The sequence below is a fragment of the Taudactylus pleione genome, unplaced genomic scaffold (assembly GCF_031769625.1).
Source record: "Taudactylus pleione unplaced genomic scaffold, aTauple2 ptg000007l, whole genome shotgun sequence".
NCBI classification, from domain to species: domain Eukaryota; kingdom Metazoa; phylum Chordata; class Amphibia; order Anura; family Myobatrachidae; genus Taudactylus; species Taudactylus pleione.
In genome coordinates, this window is record NW_028284410.1 from 23,630,579 (window position 1) to 23,654,710 (window position 24,132).

General features: G+C 46.5%; 1 pseudogene; it reads right to left on the bottom strand.

Moving 5' to 3' along the window:
- Positions 1 to 331: 331 nt before the first annotated feature.
- Positions 332 to 22,873, bottom strand: LOC148542977 (protein kinase C delta type-like; annotated as a pseudogene).
- Positions 22,874 to 24,132: the final 1,259 nt, after the last annotated feature.

Below are 24,132 nucleotides of genomic sequence, written 5' to 3' on the forward strand. Positions count from 1 at the left end.
TTTGTGTATACCCAAAATATTAAATTCTATGTGTTTGCATACTCTACAGATACTGTAACTTGCAAACGCACCCACCCATAGGGGTATTATTGGGATGTCCCTGGTCCAGTGTCCCCACAGGGTGATAGAGAACATATGATGAATTTGGTGTTATCAGAGAATAATAAGGGACAGTGACAGGACAGAAGATCTTACCTTCATTCTGGGGGAATGTTAGATGGTAAACATTCTGGTTTGCGGGGGCATCAGAGAACCGATGGGCGATGTTATGCCATACCTATTTGCAGCAGGGACATGAAGGGGTGCCAGGTGGTATATGGCAGCAGGGCAGCTATATGCTGGTGTCAAAAGAAAATCCCCGGAATAGTTCCTGGTGGAAAGAACTTATTGGGTCACAGGCTGATGTTACACTTGACAGGAGATGTTCTAACGTCAGGTGCGGCAGTGACTTCTCAGATGGCTGCAGAGAGAAGAAATATGAGACATGTATTCATATAAAGAGTCAGAGAAAACACCTTTATATGTCAGACACAAACAATACAAGAATCTCTGACATTATACACAATGGGATGCAAACCATTGGGTTTGCATACAACTCTGAATCAGGCCCAATATCTGTGCACTTACTTTGCTGGGTACGAATGGGGGTGGTATCTGAAGGGCTTCCAGCCTCTCCCAATCCGTACTCCAGAAGAAGGGATGGTATCTTATTACACCATCCGCACCCAAACGTTCATCAGGATCTTCACACACGAGCTGGAAAGAGCAACAAGACCATTACTATGTAACAGCTGAGCTGCAAATAAAATTGTTATCCATATATGAAGATAAATTGTTACAGTAATTATTATTAACTTGCAAGATGAGACAGGCAGCATTTAGCCACATCAGATGAGTTCAAGAATAAATGTATGACAGGTAATAGCTGTCTCCACCAAATCATTTTTCAGATGTGACAAAAATTGTCAAAAATGTGTATATATGATGTCTGTGTTTTATACAATATACAGATGTGGTGTCATACACTGTGACCTCAGTCATGCCAAACAGCCCCTCTCAGCGTCTTTTTCCCTCAAAATGTGCATCTAAAGCTGGGTACACACTGACAGATATATTGGCGAATCAATTGATCGGCCAATATATCTGCTGCCCGTCGGCCAGTGTGTACCAGCGATATGTCTGTGAACGGCGTAATTCACAGACATATCGTACTGGCTGCGCTGCACAGCCGATGGACAGATATGTCTGATATGTAAAGTTAGGGCGAAACGCGCGTCAACCTAACTTTATACACCTCCAACCAAGGATCCGATCAGCTGACCGTGGATGCTCTCCCACCCCCACCATTACGTAACGGAGCCCTACACAGCCAATGCAGGCGTCTGTGAGCAGGATGCTGATGCGTGCCGGGGACTGGTGAGACAAAGCTGATTCACAGCTGACAGGCAGCAGACGCAGATACTGCAAATCTGACACGTCACTTTAAACAGACTGAGTTCTGCACAGGTAAAATCTTTCCTCTTTCTAGGTGGTGATTTGACTGGTCTGGGTGCACTTGACCTCTGCTATACCCAACGGCACCAGAGATTATTTAACTCCCGCTATAATAGACCTTTAACAACTAAGCCATTACATTTTATGTTCTATAGACACCAGCCCCCCACTCTCTCATCACCTGTGAAAATACCAGGTGAATAGGTACAACAGGAGACAGCAGAAGTGGGGGACACCTAGGTGTCTTACTTTCACTTATTCTATAAAACCTGTGTATCTCTGATCTACTTTGTATTGAATGATATTATGATACACATGCGGACGATCACTATCAAGAGAATTGCATTAATGATTATTTGCACTGTGGATATATACTAATTTTGAGTGCAATTTATATATATTAGCTTTTTTCTCTTGCTCCCCCTTTGCCCTCTTTTTTACAGGACTGATATATCTAATATCATCGCAATCAAGAGGCCGATATTAACTAGATAGGAAACATAATCCTATCTAATTTAATTGACGTTAAATTACACACACGTCAGTGACGTAACGTCAATTATTCTGATACATTAAAGTTTAGTGGTAAACAATATATGTATTGTAATTTTATACACATATTATTTTTCGCCTAAATATTTTATAAGTAATTAATAAAAGTTATATTTTAATTTATTCATATAATTTCTGTTTTTGGGTCATTTATTACTGTTTTTTCATTTAGATTAGTCCGAGTGTGCCCCGTTATAGGAATACTTTGCTCTTCTTTTGCTTATCTATTGTGATGTTTTATTCCTGGGAGCACCTCCCAATAAATATAAAGATAAGAATGTTAGATATTTAATTTATGATTTGGGAAGGACAAGTAAAACAATTAGTCTGTGCGGCTATTTTTCTATTAACATTTATGTTTATGTGAGTACATGATACTAATTTATTAACGTCTTTTGATATCAGGGCAAGGAGATGTCAGAATTTTGTTTAGGTATGAAATTGCATGTGTTCTAGCCGTTGACATCATTACAATGGCACTGTGAATAAGATTTACATGTATCTGGCAGTGTAACATATTAATGGGTATACACTGCTGTTTTCGATATTTTTCGCCTACAGATATTTTGAAACATTTTTTTAGATATTATTGTTGATATTTATATATGTATTATATTTTATAGGGTATGTTTCTATTAAAAGTTACGTTTTAGAAATTATCATCATATCACATGACATATTTCATTTAATAAGAGTGCCCCAAAAAGGAATTTTCTTTTGTGTTTTGCCTGAGCAAAACTTAACCCTATATAGTTATATATTGATTCCAGGGAGCACCACCAACATTGTATATTGCTTTGATAATCATTTGTATTTAATCTATATTGTTGGTATTTTATACTTACTTATCAATTTCAATAGGTCCTGTGCATTAAATTATTCCCAGATCCCCCTTTCCCCTTTTTTTTGAACGTGAATAAGATGCAAAATGTAAAGAAATAGACTCTACGCTACACCTCTCAGAGCTGCTCATTCGTGACGGATGACTTGCGCTGTATGTGGTAATGAGGCTAGGTGTATGAGGAGACGTCTATATGTTAGTGAAACGGGTTCGGCTGGAAAGATCCTGGCTGCCAATGTACCAGGAACCAGTGGCAGCCTCAGGCATGGCCAGGGCCGTAACTAGACTTTTAGGTGCCCTGGGCCAGAAAGAGCATTGCCCATTTTTCAAATAGGTACATAAGATGAGCCCCCGATAAAGGGGTGTGGCCTCATGGGGAAGGGGTACGATTTGTCCCATACTATGATGAAGGGGTACCGATCAATTTGTACCAATGTTATCCAGGTGTCACTGCTAAATACAGTGTGAATCCAATGGCTGCAGAAGTCCTGAGGCAGCAGTGGCCACTGCCCCTAGGTTGAAGACCAATGGAAGCCCTGAGGCAGTGGAGAGTAGCCTCTCCCATGTGAGCACAGGGTGGGTAACCATGGTGGAGCCAGGCGTGGCTCAGCCAAAGACTAGATGACTGATAAGTCCAATTGTGCTGCATCCAGTGTTTGGGCACAAGGCCTGTGGGCCCCATCAGGCACTAGTACTGGAGTGTGATAGGCTAGGCCTGGTAGGGCATAAATGGGCAGTAGGCCCAGTAGCATTAGTGAAGACCCTTGTTAGATAGGCAGTAGGCCCAATGTGCAGAGGGGATTAGGCCCTGTAGGAAAAATATATCTGGCTCCTAAAAAGGTGGGCAATAGGCCAGAGCAACCTATGTCATTAGTCCCTGTATCGTATTAATATTGGCCCCGTTAGGTAGGCAACAGGCCTGATGACAGCAAGCCCTATAGGTATTGATTTACCACATTCATAGGCAGATATTCAGCCCAAGGCTGCAGAGGATATTATGTCCTATAGGTATTGTTCAGCCCAATTTACAGGCAGACACTAGGGGGTCTATTTACTAAGCAGTGTTATGAGACAAAGTGAAAAGTGATAAGGTGCCAGCCAATCAGCTCCCAACTGTCATTTTTCAAACACAGCCTGTGAGATGGCAGTTAGGAGATGATTGGCTGGCACCTTACCACTTTTCACTCTGTCTCCTAACACTGCTTAGTAAATAGACCCCTAGGTCTGCAGCATGGAAAGGCACTAGGTCCTGTAACAATTGTTGTTGGTCCATGGATAGGTGGATTCCTTTCCCAAGCTTAGAGTGTATGCCCCTTAACTAGAACATGCCGCATTCTAAGTAACCTTGTCATCTAGGCATTGCATATCCCAGTCAGGCCCACAATAAAGGTATGCTGTTGGTAAGGTGCCTGCTTGTTCTGCCACTGTACTGTTGCATGGATGTGTAACTGTATTATTACTTTGCTTCACAACTATTACTGCATTGTTGGTGTAAATGCCTTGTTTGGGAGTATAGGGGTAGTGTGTGTTAGGGAGACCACTACACCCAGCCTGGATTGTTGTTGTTCACCTGGTCAGCGAGATTTAGGGCCCTGATGTATATATGAGTAGCCAGGTTGTTGTGGGAGGCACATGCTAGACAAGGAAAGTATATTGCAGCCATGTGGGTGGGCTGTTGTGTTTATTGGCAGGTAGCGATCACAAGCGTTCCTCCAGCAAAATGACAAGAGTGCATCTTGTGAGTGAATGTGTTTTGTGTGTTTACAAGTGCAGCATCCATGTAAAACCAGCACTGGTACAGTGGGCACCTGTTATCTCTGTTTGCTATGTGCAGATATATAAATACAAGGGTCCATGATGCTGAATACACAGGTATGTAACGTGTCACCCTGCCATTACTGTCCCCCTTTTATGTTGTCACACTAACATATTCCATTGTTGTGATTTAATGCGTGCTTAATACATTTGCTTTAGTTTGAATTTATAACTATTTTGTAGGTTTGTTATGGTGTATTATACAAATATATGTCCCCTCTGTTTTTGTATTTTGCTAACTTAGGGTGTTACTCTTTGTAAATGTTTCTATTTATATTTATCACTTACATTTCCTGTTTCTCATATTAAATGAGTGATCTTGTAACCTGAGTAGCATACTCAGCACTTACTCACACTCACCTTTTCAATTATGTCTTGCGCATCAGGATGTAATGAAAAGCTCGGGAGGTCAAGCAGCCTGCACAGGAACGGGGATTCTCCAGTTAGCATTTGGAACAGTACGATTCCAAAGGAAAACCAGTCTGCCGCACTGTTGTACCCAAGGAAATCTTCCATCTGCCAAAATAAAGATTTAATTTACTACATACTATAGGTTATTCTCTATAATGTAAATACTGTATAAGTCTGAATACTGTACTAAGATTCCATACATTGGTGTAAAAGTAATATTTCCCTGAGGGATCCAAGAATGGCCCACCGGGAACACGGGACAGTTACTGCTCTCTCATGGCGGAGGGGGTTGCCCATATTGACCAAAGTGATCTGCACCTTGCACTGTATCTGAGCCAGACAACTGCCAGGAACTTGGACCCAGCAGATTGCCGAAGGCACGATTTCCAACCTGCACTTAGGATTTATCTGCCTCTGGGAGAGGCCTGGCTGGAAAATAAGCTTCTGATCCCTCCTTGGAGGGCTGGAACTTTTCCTGATGCATATCACTACTACTGTATTTTGCTTTGCATGACTGGATAGTCAGAACCAAGAAGTAAAGTAATAGCACTAGCTTTCACTTTACATTTTACCAATCTCAGATACAGGGGTGTAAGTTCATACCAAGTTCACACTATAGCTGGCTTTACTTATTGAGTCCAAACTCCAGAATGTTTTGCTTTCTGGAACTTGGTTTGACCGCATTCCCCATATGCATCATTCCATTTAACCTCAATTTTGATGTTGCTGCATCTCACCCACTCTCTCCTATATTACAGTTGGGTTATAAAAATAACTGGCTTTCTACTGGCTAGGATATATATAGGGGGAGGAGCTCAGGCTTCAGTAGAACTTTTTAAAAGTGTCCAAGCTCCTGCATTCATCTCATTACCCCATGGTTCCTGTGTACTCCAATGTATATAATGTGAGTACAAAAATCACCCATCTATTCTTACTTCAATACATCCCGAATGCTGCAAAACTGGTTTATATCTTCTGACACTCCACCATTCTGCATATTCCTACTATGGCTAGCTATATTCTTCAGAACCCAATTCTAATTACTCACCCTTACCCTCATACAACCCCTCTACAACTTAACCCTTTATACATCTCAAACCACTTCATGAAATACTCTCCCTCATGGCCTCTTACATATCCTTCTGACATCTGCCTCAACTCACCTGTAAGAACCACCTCTATGAGACTCCTGTGTCATTACCCACTAAAATAATTCCCTATCACACTCATTACACTCTTACCCAGTCTTTATAGCCTTACATTAAGCTACCAATATGTGTTTGTACTGTAGGGTAAAATGGGAGCAGATGTAGAAAACCCTGACAAACACAGAGAGAACATAGATAGTGCCCTGGTCATAGCTCCCTGGCATATGACACACGGCTCTAGGGCTATATGGCAGGTGGCTCATTGTAACCTGTTTTCTGTGTTTCTTTGTAAGTTTGGGAAATTATTGGACCCTTTTTATCTTACATGAGTTATGTATGATTCATCCACAGTGAGAATACCCATAGTCAGAACGTGTGACATAACATTACACCTGTGATGTCATTACACTGCTCACATTCTGATCAGCGATATTCTCCATGGTGATGAATTACCTACAGCCCTTTTACATTATACAATACCACATGTTACACAGCTTTTTTCAGATCACTTGAAAACCAAAAAGTTTGATGCTCCCTCTGTCTCTCTTTCTCTCTATCATTATATAAAAATAAAGAAGTAGATTGCACCCCAATTTTGTGTTACATTATTGTGTATATATTAGCAAGGTAAATAGCTGAGCTATGTTGCATTGATAGACTATAACTGTGGTTAGGTCACCCAGAGTAAGACATGATTACTATCTGTAGAAGTGTAATTACTATTTAGCATTAATATTACCATATAAGACATCCTCTATAACTCACCTCGGGGGCAATATAGCCTGGTGTCCCTGCATAGCCAAAGGCGACCAGACCTCCATGCATGTTGTTTAATGCAAGGCCCAGATCTGCAATTTTAATATGGCCTGCGCCATCAATGAGGATGTTCTCTGGTTTGATGTCTCTGAAAAGGAAGATTCTACATTTTATTTCTGTTCTATAACTATTTCTATCAACACAAAGGGGCCTATTCATCATACCTAAACTTTCTCTGGAGGTAATTAGGTTTAGAACTCGCATGGAGTTCTACCTAATCACCGGGGGAATTCATCATTCCTCCTCTCCATAACTATCTATTTCGAAAAGCTGTCATTTTTGCGATGACAGCTCTTCAGGAAATAGATAGTTTTCCCTATCTACTCTACCTTACCGCTGCTGTAATCCGTGCTGCGCATGCGCTGTTACATCTGTAAAATGAGCGCATGCGCAGCAATGCCTACAGCTGCGGTAATTTTGTGTGCCCACCCCCCTCCCCCCCGTCCCCGACTTACCTGCCCGTGCAGCAGTCTCCGGCTCCATCTGCTTTGCTGACACGTGTTCTCCCGGCAGAACACAGTACAGTTTAGAAAAAAAAAAGTTGTTTTTTTTCTAAACTTTATTGTGTTCTGTTGGGAGAACACAGTGTCAGAGCAACCACAGGAGCCAGAGGAGGGAACAGAGCGACGGAAGAAGATGCCGGGGAACCTGCCCAGCTAAAAGCAGGTAAGTGTTACCTACTATACGCCACCTCACAGTGGCGTATGGTAACACCATCAAATTCCGAAAATACAAAACTTTCCGAATTTGATGAATACCATAATTTCCATATCCCCATACTAATGTATGGGGTGTGTGCAAATTAACCCAGGGAGACTTAGCAAGGAGATATCAGTGATATCTCCTGCGTTAAGATACTTCATGAATACTAAAATAACGTTAATTAAGGAATGTCCTTAAAAACGTTATTTTAGTGTTGATAAATAGGCCCCATAGTATTGATTCTCTAAGTAAAATAAGCTGTTAACATGGACAATCAAATGACATAACTTGCAATTACATCTTTCAATATACAATAAAGCACTTTAAGGGTTTTTACTAAATCCTGTATGTTAATAAAACAGTACTTTAGTGGGAGTCCATTCCCTAGAAGTCTAACCGATGTATGGGACTTCTGACAGGTGCCTTTGCTGCTTTGAATTAGAAAGAGCATGTCAGATGCAGCGTCAGACTGGCCTGGCAGGGGACCGGTGAAATCTCTGTGCAGTACAAGCAGGGCCAGATTAAGGTCTGTGGGGGCCCCTAGGCAACAAACATGCGGGGGCCCCTATTAAATGTGATGAACTGGGGGTATGCGCAATGGGGACCTCAGTAGTGTCAGTGCCCACAGTAGTGGTGCCCTTTATTAAGTGCACCCAGTAGTAATGCCCCCACGAGTAGTGCCCCCTATGCAATTCTCCAATTAGTAGTGCCCCCAGTAGTCATGCCCCCTGTAGTTATGCCCCCAGTAGTAATGTCCCCTGTGTTAGTATCCACAGTAGTAATGCTCCCTGTATAAATACCCCCAGTAGTAATACCACTGTAGTTGTGCCCCCAATAGTAATACCCCCAGTAGTCATGCCCTCTGTGTGTGCCCAATAGTATTGCCCCCTGTATAAATGCCTCCAGTAGTAATACCCCTGTAGTTGTGCCGCCAGTAGTAATTCCCCCAGTAGTCATGCCCCCTGTGGTAGTGATCCCAGTAGTAATGCCCCCTGTGTTAGTGTCCCCAATAGTAATGCCCCCTGTGTTAGTGTCCCCAATAGTAATGCCCCCTGTATAAATACCCCCAGTAGTAATACCACTGTAGTTGTGCCCCCAATAGTAATGCCCCCAGTAGTCATGCCCCCTGTGTGTGCCCAATAGTAATGCCCCCTGTTTAAAGGCCTTCAGTAGTAATACCCCTGTAGTTGTGTCCCCAGTAGTAATTCCCCCAGTAGTCATGCCCCCTGTGGTAGAGGCCCCAGTAGTAATGCCCCCTGTAGTAGTACCCTCTGTATAAATGCCCCCAGTAGTAAAGCCCCTGTATCAGTGCCCCTAATAGTAATGCTCCCTCTGTAGTAGTGCCCCAGTAGTAATGCCCTGCCTTCAAGAAGTAGAGCTCCCAATTGTAATGCCCGTAGAAGTGGTGCCCCAATAGTAATGACCCCCGAGTAATGCACCTAGTAGTAATGCCCCCCCTCGAGTAATGCCCCCAGGAGTAATTAGTCCTCCCGAGTAATGCCCCCAGTAGTCATGCCCCCTGTGGTAGTGGCCCCAGTAGTAATGCCCCCTGTAATGCCCTCAGTACAAAAGCCACTTGCACAGGAGCTATAGTGAATTGCTCCAGTAATAATGTATCCACAAATCATGAGTTGTACAATTGGCCCCTTAGAGAGCAACATACGGGAGATTTTTATCCAAATCAGCACCAGGCCCTATCCGTGTATGGTCAGTTTACTGTACTCACCATTGTAAATGTGACATAAGTGTACAAAGAAATATAATAAAATGGCAGAACTGAGAACAATATCTACTACAATGAGAAAATAAATGTACTTACCGATGGATGAAGCCCTTAAAGTGCAGATGTTCCAATCCGCAAACCATTTCAGCTGCATAGAAACTGGTAGAGAAAGAAAGGGAACAGAAAGAGTTTACATACAGAATTACACATGTAACTAGACTCACTACATAAACACATAAAATACTGTTAACCAGTGGTGGCTCATACCTGTTGTCTTGAGGGGGACTGCCACTCTGCTGCCCACCTGAGCAGTACCGTGACGTAGGGAAAGAAAAAAATGAGGGAGGTGCACAAGCCCCCGGCTTCTAGGGACTGCATCAGCTGCAGCCCCTGAAAGCATCAGAGCTGGCAAAAAGACAGGGAAGTGGCTTCCTATTGGAAGCACTATCTGCCAATCACTGTCCAGACTTCCTTCCAGCATATGATAGCAGATAGCGCTTCCAATAAGCCACTGCAAGTACCGGGGGCTCACTGGTGGTGGCAGATCTTTACTGGGGGGGGGGGGTGCAGTCCTGCAGCCCAAGGTAACATCCACCACTGCTGGTAACAGCTGACACCAACTGCTCAGGAGGCGTATTTGTCTTATGTGATAGCCCATATTCAGATATAACCTGGTTGTGTCTGACCATCAGAAGGAAGAATAGGCTTATGTAACAGTCAGTGCAGAGTGGTAATGCTGACATGAGGATATCAGGGCACATACCACTGCCAGTTGGGCCTCTCATGCATGACTATGAGAAGAATGTGATGTGTACATTTTATGCATATTTTGTTACCACATTGGCTGAAATCCTACTAGATAATACATATATTTCTTTTACAACCAAATACCAAAAAATGATGAAGAATAATGTGCAGGTGCTATTTCTGTGACTGCATTTTGTACTTTATATTAGTCACAGTGCTGTCAGCTATGACTGTTACTTCACAATGGACCGGATTCACAGGTAGACGCAATGCCGATGTTTGCGCAGATGAGCGATTATTTGCTACTGCACTTGTGCGGAAAGTCCTGAAAACCCGTACGGCGCTTGTGTACACAGAGACCGCTGTTGTGTATGGAGATGCTTGCAGTAGAGCCGGTGGAGCACAACCATGGGCGTTCCTGGCCAGTGAATGGGAGACGGCCTGAAGTGTTTGTAAAAATAATAAAAGCATCTTATGATGTGATATGGGAGTGACATGGACATGTCAGTGACCACAGCTGTGTTCCCAAATGTACATCCACAGCCACAGGGGCCATGTGTAGGAAATATGAGAAGAAAACATTGAGCAGGCCATACTGTTGCAAGTGTCGATGGTGAATGCAATGGTGATCCGATGGTGAGTGCGATGGTGAGTGCGATGGTGAGCCGATGGTAGAAGGCTCAGAACTACTGATGCAGTTATACTGTCCACAAACACTATAAGTGGGCGTCTCAGTACATTTACTCTCTGTCACACGCTGGTGCACAAGGGGAAGGCAGAAAATAGAATTTGCATATTATCACAGCCACGTACCCAAACCACAAATCACAATAACAAATGCAACTCCCAACACCTCTGAGTCAGGCCCAATGTTCCAGGGTGGGTGATAACTGACCCAGCTGCCAAGGACACATTAGAAATTGCATCCACCAAGCTCTGTAACCCTGGAGCTTCTATATATCATTATGTGAGTCAGACCCTCATCTATTCAGTCTTCTTTCACCCCATTTACTGCTCTTACATTGCCGTGTGTAGGTCCAAGGACCCTCTTCTCTCCAGAAGGTCAAACAGGTCTCCTCCATAGGCGAACTCCATCCCCAGGAAGAGAAGCTCCTGTCAGTAGACAGACACAAGTCCAATATAATACAATATATTATTGTTCCCACTTATCGGCATCTACAGATAGCACATAGCTCAGTGTCACAGTAATAATGACTGGATGTGACAATTAATGAGTAGATCACTTGATGAGATGGATAGAGAGAGATTATATACATTTTCTGTGGGTTGTGCATTGTGTGTATCAAATATAACTTAAAAACAGGTTTGCAGTGGCGTCACAAGGGGGGTGCGGGCCGCACTGGGTGTCACCCTCCAAGGGGGTGACACCAAAAGCCACACACTCCTGCCTGCACCCCTCCGTCAGACTCCTGCCCGCATGGCGCACGCCGGATTACCAATGGGGCAGGTCCACAGCCCAAGAGGCCACTAAACGCTGTGCTGCTGTAGACAGGAATCTTCTTTTCCTGCTACAGCAGCTTGCTAGTGTTCATACAAGGCTCCGCCCCCTAGTCGCAGGCTCTGCCTCCTAGTCACAGGCTCCGCCCCCCGTTAACGCTGGCCGCGACCCCTCCCCCTCCAGATCCAGGATCATCGGCACCTGCCCCATGGGGAAGTTTGAAGAATCGGACCCCCTCTCACATGCAGTTCCCCCATCTCAGCAACCCGCTAGTTTACTTTGTCTGCCGCCCTGTACAGCTGTCCCGACCCCAGCTCTCCTCTCCTGCTCCCATTGGCTGGGCATAGTGTGCATGCAGTGCACTGCACAAAGAAGAAACTTATATGAGAGAAAGTGACAACGCCGTCGTGCACACATTGCACTTAGCCTAAGGTACCTCAGCCTTTCTCACCTGTAAAGTCTGTCCCACTGTCCTCCTCTTTGCCATTCCTGCCTCTGCCCCCTCCCCATATATGTGCCTCTGCCCCCTTCCTATATGTTGCTCTGCTCTTTACTCTGCCCCTTCCCCGTATATGTGCTTTTGCTCCTTACCCATGTCTGTGCCTCTGCCCATCCCCATATCTGTGCCTATCTGCCCTTACCATATCTGTGACTCTGTCCCTCTCCCCATCTGTGCCTCTGCCCCCTACCTATCAATGCCCCTGTCCCTTTTTCCTCTGTGTGCTCCCTCTCCACATTGTGCCTCTGCCCACATTATCTATGCTATAAAAGTGCAAACCTCTGCTAATAAGCATGAGTTAACTGATTACAATTAGAGATGAGCGGTTCGGATTCTGTGGAATCCGAACCGCTCCGAACATTGGGGATCCGAGTCCACCCGAACCCTGTTCGGGTGTTCACCGCCTGACTCGGATCCCCGTTCGGGGCCGAACGGCGGCCGCCTGATGTCGGATTCTCACTAGAGAATCCGACATCAGGTCTCCTCGCGTGTAGGGCAGAGCGCAGTGATAGCGCTCTGCCCTACACAGACACAGACACACAGCCGCCAGCGGCAGCTGTGTGTTTGTTACAGCAGCCAATGAGAGTCACACAGACTCTCATTGGCTGCTGCACGGAGGGAGCCGGCTGGAGCTCACACATGAGCTCCGTCTTCCGGCTCCCTCCTCAGCGTGTGACAGAGCGGACGGCGCGGGAGCGGGGATACAGGTAAGTTTTATTTTTTTTATTTTTTTACTTGTCAAAGGTCCGGGGGCGCTACTGGGGGGGGGGGTCTGCACTACTGGGGGGGTCTGCTACTGGGGGGGGGCTATACTACTGGGGGGGCCATACTACAGAGGGGCCTGCTACTGGGGGGGCTATACTACTGGGGGGGGGTCTGCACTACTGGGGGGGGTCTGCTACTGGGGGAGGCAATACTACTGGGGGGGCCATACTACAGAGGGGCCTGCTACTGGGGGGGCTATACTACTGGGGGGGGTCTGCTACTGGGGGGGCCATACTACTGGGGGGGATCTGCACTATTGGGGGGCCATACTACAGAGGGGCCTGCTACTGGGGGGGGGGCTATACTACTGGGGGGGTCTGCACTACTGGGGGGGGTCTGCTACTGGGCAGGGCTATACTACTGGGGGGCCATACTACAGAGGGGCCTGCTACTGGGGGGGGCTATACTACTGGGGGGGGTCTGCTACTGGGGGGGCCATACTACTGAGGGGCCTGCTACTGGGGGGGGCCATACTACTGGGGGGGCCTACTACAGGGGGGGCCATACTACAGGGGGGGCCCATACTACAGGGGGGGCTACTACTGGAGCAGCCTACTACTGGGGGGGCCTGCTACTGGGGGAGCCATACTACTGGGGGAGCCATACTACAGGGGGGGCCCATACTACAGGGGGGGCTACTACTGGAGCAGCCTACTACTGGGGGGGCCTGCTACTGGGGGAGCCATACTACTGGGGGAGCCATACTACTGGGGGGCATACTACTGGGTGGCATGCTAATGGGGGGCATACTACTGGGGGGGCCTGCTAATGGGGGACATACTACTGGGGGGGCCTGCTAATGGGGGGCATACTACTGGGGAGCATTCAACTGGGGGCACTGCATAGTGGACCGTACTACTAAGGGGACTGCATAGGGGGCACCACTGCTGGGGGACATTGTGTAAGGGACACCGCTACTGTGGGCATTGTGTAAAAGGGTCACTACTGTGGGCATTGTGTAAAAGGGGCACTACTGTGTGTCGTAACATAAATAAGAGACACTACTTTATGGTGTAATGTGAATCAGGCCCTATGTGCGGTGTAATGCTAATAAGATTGTGCACTGTGACTCCTAGGGCCGTAGCCCACTTTGTAAACAAGTACTGTGACTCTGCTGGCCGTACCCCACTGGGTGGGTGCACTACTTTTCATTTCTGCCACTGCTGTGTGGCAATGTGTCATAGATGTGCTTTATACTGTGGTGTCTGTGTCGTTGTGCCGCTGCTTTGTCGCTTAGTAACCAGTCAGCTCACTGCAACCTTTGGCCAATAATGTTGAAAACAATATTATAAGCTGTGATATGGTCTAAATTGACTGGAAATTAATGTTATTGAGGTTAATAATACTCTAGGAAGAAAAAAAAGACCAATTTATGTGATTTTAGCTTTTTTTGTCAATTTTTGTAAAAAAATCCAAATCCAAATCCAAAGCCAGTCACCGCAGTTTGGCAAATCCAAATCCAAATCCAAAGCCGGACGACGAATTAGAACCAAATCCAAATCCAAATCCGGCAAAAATGGTCCGGCGCACATCCCTAATTACAATGCTTATTAGCAGAGGTTTGCACTTTTATAACCTACAAGGATGTTTGCCATGTTTTCATCTGAGACACGTCCTGTATAACCTCAGTACACCAGTCCTTATATTTTGGATAATACGGCCTTTGCGAGCGCAGGGGATTACTTCTCTTTTTTAACCTCTCTTTGCTAACTTCTCTTACTATACTGCTTTGTAATTTGGGCTTAATTCACAGTGCACTTTCCTATGGATACACGCTGTTACCCGGATGGCGTCCTTGGCTGCCTAGCAACGTGACGCTGCCGGCTCAGTGATGTCATCCAAGTGAGACATGCAGGACAAGCCAGCGCGTCCACTAGCTTCAGTTTCTTCACATTCATGGCGGGCTTCTACATCTATATTAAGGTAAGTTGTTCATTTTATCTTTTTTCTTTCATCTCTACACCTTGACAAAGGGGCGTATTAATCCCCAAAACGTCAGAAGTCATGTTTTTTATGTAAATCAATAGTTGTTTTTCTCATTTGAATCACACCAAGTGCCACTGCTTGTTTGTAGATTATGTATATATATATATATATATATATATCACTTTAGTGTGTGTGTGTGTGTGTATCTTGGTCCGTGTGTATATATATTTTTTTTTGTGGAGGGGGGTGTCACCGTGCATTACAGCCCCGGGTGACACCAACCCTAGTGACGCCTCTGCAAGTTTGGATATTTTATTAGGGCCAGCAAATGTGGTGTATTGCTCATGCAGTATGTAAGAGAGTAGTGGTATGATACCATTGTAAAAGTACTACATAACATTGTTTTGCACAAAAAAAAGTCATCATATTATAATTATAGATGACAGGATGCTCAGGAATAGCATCCGCTCCAGCATATAAGGATGCCCAGGAACAGCATCACCATTTTCCAGACCAAGAAGGTTAATAGAAATATTCCTGAAAGTACCTCAGTCTGGAAGGCAAAAAGCCCTCGGATGACAAAGGCCGATCCAGAGACGTCGTGCAGGGCCTCTCGCTCCACCAGCACCTCTCTCACCACGTCCTCTTGCAGCACCTCCCTCTTCCTGATGATCTTCACTGCAAGCTGTCTCCTGGTCACGGTGTCAGATGCCAGTATCACCTGTGCAGGACAGAGGCATTAGAGAGTCAGGAGGAAAGACTGATATATATGACAAACACTCTCATATGAGGTATGGGTCGTACAATGAGTAATAATAATATACTGTGTCAGGAGATAAGGGAATGTAATATATTTAATGTATACAGTAAAATATGTTAGTGATTGCATTGCATTGTCTGAGTTGATAAGCATTTGGGGAGGTCTAGTCACTGCTTTTCTGTATAGCAGTGGTGAATGGGTGCTGCACACACCTGCCACTGGTGCTCGGGGAAGTGAATAGGATTGAGAACAGATGGGGATAAGGTGCAGCCTAGTGCTTTTCATGCACCCACCCATGACGTAGACACACCAAATCCGTGATGTCATGTCCCCTGTCCTGATCCGATACCCACCAATGTTAATCTACATGCTTTAGGGTAGCATTTGGTAATCATGCTAACCAGACAATGCCATTGGACAGGGCCATATCTTCCATTGGGCTTGTTGGCCAGTTGCCCAAGGGCCCGAAGCTTGTAGGGGCCCACCAACCCTCCCCCGTACAGCCACGGCCAGTTGGTAAATTTGTTATATTTTTATAAGACGGCCGCCAGTGCACTGTATTCCGATCTAACCTTCCCCACCCCATCCCACCCCGTGACGAGTACTCACCTCAGTCTCAGTTTCACTTCATCCGCCGGCTTCAGACCAGTCAGACAGAGTCTCTCTGCATGTGTGGGAGGTCTGATGGGCAAGGAGGAGAGTTTAATTTTATTGACCATTTAATTTTTTTTCCCGTGAATGGGTGGGTTGGGGCCCCAGTGTATTGCTGTGCCCAGGGCCCACACTGCTGTTAAGACAACCCTGCCATTGGGGCTGGGACTGTATGTGCATGACTGGCAGCTGTATATGCCGGGTATTTTGATTTAATGTGCACAGAATTATTTTCACAATAGCATGCACATATAGCAATTACTTTTATTCTATAGTAATAAGTAAATCTATTCAGGTGTGGAGTAAGAAAGAAGGGGCCCATGTGCAGCCTCTATGCAGCCCCCTCCTCTCCGGCAGTGCAGTAGACTTTGGCTTTGTGCCGCCACGTCATTTTCTCTGTGATTCCTGTGTGCAGTGCCAGCCGATGTGGGACTCCGCAGAGGTAGGTATAATTATATGGGTGTAGCAGGGCCGGATTTACCGCTAGGCAACCTAGGCGCCTGCCTAGGGCCCGGCGGGTCCCACGGGGCCCACAGACGGGCCCCCTACGAAATCCGTCCCTGACTACCTGCTAGGCTGTAGGCATATCGACAGTGTCGCCCGCGGCAATGAAGTGGCCCAAAGCGGCACTAACAGCAGTGCTAATAACGAGTCACCCCGACTCATTACAGCACATTGCGGCCGGCCATAACTAAGTGGGAGGAGGTGGTCTGAGTCTCCTCCTCTCCTCTTACCTTATCCTCTCTGAGCGGCACCTCCTTCAGCATCTGAGCCCGCCCCTACCTGATTAAATTTAACGCTGGCCAACCAATGATAGTTCGCGGACCGGCAGCCAATCAGCAGCGGCCGCGTGGTCGCCCCTAATTGGCTGTCGGTTCATGAGCTGTCACGGAGCTAGAATGAAAATACATGAGGAGCGGTGATGCCAGTGAGGGAAGGGAACCCCAGCGGTTACTGGAGCGCAGCGAGGTGAGCCTGTTTGTGGCGGTGCTGAGTGAAGGGGAAGGGGATGGGGGTGGTTTGTGGTGTGGGGAGGTGCAGTGAGTTGCTGTGCTGTGTGGTGGGGAAGTGAAGTGAGGTGGTGTGGTGCTGGGCGGAAGTGCGGTGCTGTGTTGGGAGGTGAGGTGGTGGTGGGGGGTGCTTTGTTGTGTTAGAAGGTGCTGTGAGTTGCTGTGCTTTGTGGTGGGGGAAGTGCTGTGGAGTGGGGAGGTGCGGTGATGTGTGGGGAGGGGAGTTGCTCTGTGGAGTGGGGAGGTGCGGTGAGTTGCTATGTGGTGTGGGGATGTGCGGTGCTGTGTTGTGTTGTGTGGGGAGGTGCAGTGGAGTGGGGAGGTGCTGTGTTAGGAGATACAGTGGAGTGGGGTGGTGCTGTGCTGTGGAGTGGTGTGGGGAGGTGTTGTGCGGTGGTGTGAGGAGGTGCTGTGGTGTGGGGAGCTGCTGTGGTGTGGGGAGGTGTTGTGCGGTGCTGTGTTAGGAGGTGTGGTGGTGTGGGGAGGTGCTGTGGTGTGGGGAGATGTTGTGCGGTGCTGTGTTAGGAGGTGCGGTGGTGTGGGGAGGTGCTGTGGTGTGGGGAGGTATTGTGCGGTGCTGTGTTAGGAGGTGCAGTGGTGTGGGGAGGTGCTGTGGTGTGGGGAGGTGTTGTGCGGTGCTGTGTTAGGAGGTGCGGTGGTGTGGGGAGGTGCTGTGGTGTGGGGAGGTGTTGTGCGGTGCTGTGTTAGGAGGTGCTGTGGTGTGGGGAGGTGCTGTGGTGTGGGGAGGTGTTGTGCGGTGCTGTGTTAGGAGGTGTGGTGGTGTGGGGAGGTGCTGTGGAGTGGGGAGGTGTTGTGCGGTGCTGTGTTAGGAGGTGCGGTGGTGTGGGGAGGTGCTGTGGTGTGGGGAGGTGTTGTGTGGTGCTGTGTTAGGAGGTGCTGTGCTGTGTGGGGAGGTGCGGTGCTGTGTGGGGAGGTGCGATGCTGTGTTGGGAGGTGCGGTGCTTTGTTGGGAGGTGCTGTGTTGTGTGGAGTGGGGAGGTGCTGTGCGGTGCTGTGTTGGGAGGTGCGGAGCTTTGTTGGGAGGTGCTGTGTTGTATGGAGTGGGGAGGTGCTGTGCGGTGCTGTGTTGGGAGGTGCGGTGCTGTGCTGTGTGGGGAGGTGCGCTGCAGTGTGGGGAGGTGCGGTGCTGTGCTGTGTGGGGAGAGTTGGTGCTTTGTGGTGTGGGGAGGTGCAGTGAGTTGGGGAAGTACTGTGGTGTGGGGAGGTGATTTGCTATGTGGTGTGGGGAGGTGGTGCTGTGCTGTGTGGGGAGGTGTGGTGCTGTGCGGTGTGGGGATGTGCGGTGGTGTGGGAAGGTGCTGTGTGGTGTTGGGAGTTGCAGTGATGTGTGGGGAGGTGTCCTGTGAGGGGAGGAAGTGGGGGTATGGAAATGTAAGGGGGGCTCAGGATTTGGGCCTTGGCACCCCTAATATTTCCATACCCACATTTAAAAATGTTGACTTCGACCACTGCCTCTGAGACTAATGTTACCCAGAGGTCCTACGTCACAATCTACTGACCGGTCCCGGAATGAAAACCAGAGGAGAGGAGCGCTACAGTCACTGTTGGGTCTAAAGTCAGTCATGTGGGTTCAGATCTCCTCCGTCTCTCGGCTCCTGCTGTGTTGGCCAGGGGAAAACACTTACCTGCTGTAGTTTCTCTGCTCAAGGACTGCGTGAAAGGTCAGTTCTTCATTCACTGTTACCTTCTGATTTTCTCTCTCTCCCTCTCTCCAATAGCATTGTTTTTCCTTAGCAATTTACCCCATGTGCTCCCTCCTTCAGAAACCTACAGCTGCCTCTACCAATTGCCTCTACCATTTGCCTGTCACTCACTGCTTCTCCTTGTAACCTTCCTCCCATCACCCAATGTCCGTCACCCTCTACCTCTCCCTGTCACCTTCTGCTTTTCACCCACCCTCCGTTATCTCCTCCCTGTTATCAAATACCTCTCCATGTCACCCTCTTTCTTTCAACCAACTCTGTCACCCTCTTCCTTTCCATTGCTCTCTCACTGTCACCTACTGCTTCTCCCTATCACCCTCTACTTGTCACCCTCTCCCAGTCACCGACTGCCTCTCGCTGTCCCCCTCTCTCTGTCACGCACTGCTTCTCCTTGTCACCCTCTCCCAGTCACCGACTGCCTCTCGCTGTCCCCCTCTCCCCGTCACGCACTGCTTCTCCTTGTCACCCTCTCCCCGTCACCCTCTGCCTCTCATTGTCACCATCTCCCTTTCACCCACTCTCCATCATCCTCTGCACCTCCCTGTCATCCTCTCCCTTTCACCCACTCTCTCTTGACCTCTATCTCTCCCTATTATCCTCTCCCTGTCACCCACTGCTTCTTCCTATCACCCTCTGCTTGTCACCCTTTCCCCGTCTTCCTCTGGCATATTGTGAAATATATATTGTCCTTCATTTATATGGCGCCACAAGGTTTCCACAGAGCCTAACAAAGTACATGAATTGTTTGAGGGAGGGTGGGCCCCAAATCGGTACCTTGCCTAGGGCCCCAAGAGGTCTAAATACGGCTCTGGGGTGTAGGGTGTGCAGCATGGGTCCCCCTGTACCCAGGAGCCTTTTCTGGGCAGTGACTTGCCAGGTACTGCGGTTTCCTTGTCCTGTCTCTGTAGTGCAGCTACTTATACCAGACCTGGCATTGTGAAGCAGGGGGCGGGGCCAAAATGACGTGATTCAGCGTGAATCGCGTCACCGGCCCTCCCCGCTGCGGGGGATTCAGAGGTAATTGCGGGGGGGATAGGAGGGGTGGGCAGCAGCCGGGAGGATTGCCTGCCTTCCCGGGAGGTCAGGAGTGGCACCCGATTTTTGGGAGGCTCCCGACCAAATCGGGAGGGTAGGCAAGTATGACTTATACAGAACTGACAATAGGCATGTGGAAAATGTAACACTGTCACTTCAGCAGCCTACCTACTACCCCTTCATCAACTAAATAGCATTCTCCTAAAATACTGTTGGTTTAACCTTTATCCTATAGGTATGTCATTTAGGGATATCAGTACGGGGTCCCAATCTGCCCAAGTCCTTCCTGCAGAAAATACAACTATTTCACTCCTCGCAAACACCATATTCACTATTCACATCGATAAAAATAGGCTGCTCACACAGACACAAATGGGATTTGGATGCAAACTTTTATAAATGACTATTATGTACCTAAAGTCAAGGTGGCAGGTTTGTTATATGTAAATATAGGGAATCGGTATGATTGGAATCCCGACAGCGGCATCCCGGCAGAGGAGGAAATCCCGATCGTCAAAGGTAAGTATATACTAACCTATTTCTCCCCCCTAACCCTAACCCTCCCTTAGGGGTGCCTAACCCTAACCTTCCCCCCCAGTGCCTAACCCTAATCCCTCCTCTAAGTGCCTAAACCTAACCTCCCCTTCCCCGCCGCCTAAACCTAAGTCCCCCGGGAGGGTGCCTAACCCTAAGTCCCCCCCGGGGGTGCCTAACGCTAACCCTCCCCCCCCCCCCCCACAGCCACCCGGCTATCCTTCGATCGGGATACCGGGCGTTGGGCTCCCAGCGTATGTCTAATGACAGGCGTCGGCATTCCAACGCCTGTCTTTAGACCCTTGCCGGGATATGACAGTCGGGAAGCCGGCTGTCTGGATTAGGTCCGCCGGCTTCCCGACTGCATACCAAATATAGCTAGTTAGGCATAACAGTTACATAAGGACAAACCAGACAGAAAATACAAATCTTACCTTCCCAAAGCTGCCCTGGCCGAGCTCTTTGTGGAAAATGAACCTCCTGATGGATAATGGGGTTCTTTTGCCAGGGCAGGATGAGGAGACTCTGCTTCCTCCTATTGGGGTAACATAACAATAGGTTATGATTATTTTCTTTAAATAAATGAAAAGTCAGATAGTTAATATTATACAAATCAGTAACCAGCTGTGGCATAGGGGCCCTATGGGATCTTGTATTTTACTACCCATTGTAAAGACTAGACTAAGGGGAAGATGTATCAAACCTCGGAGAGAGATAAAGTGGAGAGAGATAAATGGGTCTATGTACTAAGCCTTGAAGAAAGATAAAGTTGATGGAGATAAAGTACCAACCAAACAGCTCCTGTCATTTTTCAAACAAAGCCTGTAGAGTGACAATTAGGAGCTGGCTGGTTGGTACTTTCTCTCCTCTTTATCTCTCTCTAATGTTTGATACATCTCTCACTAAATATCAGTTGTTTCTTCTATAAAAGCTCTACGCATATAATTTACATATATATATATATATATATATATATATATATAAATAACAGCAAAATGGACGGCACTCAAGAGACTAATAATGAAAGCAAAAAATGACCATGATACCAGTCGTCATGTAATCAACGTTTCAGGGACCTCTCCCTTTTATCAAGACATATATATAATCATATATACATATGTTAAAGGTATTAGTAGTTCTTTGTATTTTTGGGTTAGTAGTGCTATAATATTACAGCTAAAAACAAAACTCCCCATTTCACAGTAACTTACAGAAACATATCAATTGTCATTGTGATGTGCAATGTGCTCCCAATTAATACAAATAATCAAGGTGCTAATATACATATAATACAGCCCACAGTCTATTACTCCATGTTGTTCACTGATATTCTGCTGTTAGCGTCTGTTACCCAATATAATATTACTGGTATTGCTGGGTTTTAGCAAGCAAAGTAAAAAATATCGGTTTAATCTCCCTGAGTGATATAAGTTACTGTATATAACGCTATAGTATAATTAACCATTTTAGGACGTCAGCTCTGTGGTAAAATGATGACGAGGAGCTATCAGTGATAAGGTACATGAGAACCTGCCTGTTAGTAAAGGGACATCATACTGTTACAAATTAACATTAAAATGGGTTAAGTTAATTGTAAGATATAAATATAAATATGACCTTCCAAAAATGTAGAATTAGTGCTGGATTTAGTTTAATAAGTTAAATGTCTCTGTTAGAGCCTACAGGCCTCTAAGGTCCAATTTGATTGGGACATTGAATCACATTAAATCAATGTGCTTCAATCCCTCATCCAAGTTATGGCAGCCATGATACCTCCCTCTATGTGAGTACAATGTGGCTCAGGGAAATATTAAGTAAAATGTGACAGATAATCAGCTACAGTGTGATCTATAACTAGTAGCAGTAGGAGAGCAGGTTCTAAATTATGGAGGAACCTTTTTCGGTTAAAACCACATATCTCTCGTTACCTGGAGTGTCCACTATATGGGGGGAATCACCATCCTTCCTGACCTTCTTCTTCTCTTGGACCTCGGCCACATCCTGGTGTAATCTCTTCCTCTTCCCATGCGCATCCTCCTCATGATGTTTCTCCTTCTTCTTCTTCTTCCGCTGTCCTGTCTCTCCATTCCTTTGAAGCTTCCTCTTCTTCTTGCCAGACATGGCCTGATGGGAACTCGTCTTCTCCCTTTTGCGCTGGTGACCCTCTGGGGTAACATTGCTCCTGTCCTCTCCTCCACCAGGTGTAACCTCTTCATATTCGCCAAGCTCATTGATGGTAACAATGTTCAACTCTGTGACATCTTCTGCAATGGGATACAGGAGCTGGCTGGATGCCACAGGATCTCTCCTCCTCTTCTCACCTCTCATCACCTCCTTCTCCTCCTCTGGTTGGTCTCCTCGCTCTCTGTGATTGGGCTCCATCTTCTGGCTGCTCAACTCCCGTCACTCACCACCAACTGTCACTGATGGAACCCTGTGATGTCAGTGGCCGTGAGACCAGCCACCTGCTCCCTGTACTGGCTGTAATTGTGTTTCTATGGCATTTAGGGCAGGATGTATCAAGCACCACATTTGATTGCGATACATCCCGCACACTTACCGAATGCAGCATAGTGGCATTTATTAACGCCATATGCATGTAGATTTGTGACACTTGTGCACATCCTGAAGGTTCCTTATGCAGTTTCTACATCATTTTATAAAAACCAACTTGATAAATTGGCCCCTTAGACTCCTTATAAATCTCTTATAAATTAAGGGCTCAGCAGTGGCGTTTCAGAGAAATCCTACTCCTTTCTCATGCTAACTATACATATGTGTGTGCTTCTATCTATCTATCTATCTATCTAGTTGGGTGGGGGACATAAAGTGGTAAAAGATAACACTGCTATCTGGTGAAGGCTTCCAAAAGGCTTCGCAATGGAAAGCCTATTTACTGTAACAAGTATTGTAGCTGTACTTGCTCAACCACATTACCGCTTGTGTTGGCTATCAAAGACTTAACGTTTTATTATAAATCATTTTAACAATGTTTTTTTTTTTACTTTTTTTGTATTCTTTTTTTAAATTGTAAAACTGAGAGCCCAAGCCAGCTCACATGTGCACATCTGCGATTGCATTTATTATTTTCTTTTCTTTTTAAAGGCTACAGCTACAGTTTATTTATAATTAATTTACTATAGTGGCTAGTGATGTGGGATGAACACTTATAGAAATATGTCAATAATCTGTGAACATTTTGGGGCCTATTCATCATCACTTGATTTGTACAAAAGCAGGTGAAAATGCCCATTTTTGGCTGCAATTGTAAAAATAAAGTTATCGGGCCATTCATTAAGAAGGTAAAGCAGATGATATCACATATATCTCCTACTTACCTTACTTTTACGGAATGGCCCGCTGTCCCCATACACTAGTATGGGGACAGAATTTATCAAGCTCCAAAACTATAATATTTTCGGAGCTTGACTGCGGAAGCATTCGCCATCTTCAGATGGCGAATGCTCCTGCTCTGGCATCGCAACCCATTCCTTCCCTATGGGAAGGAGGTCCGGGTTGT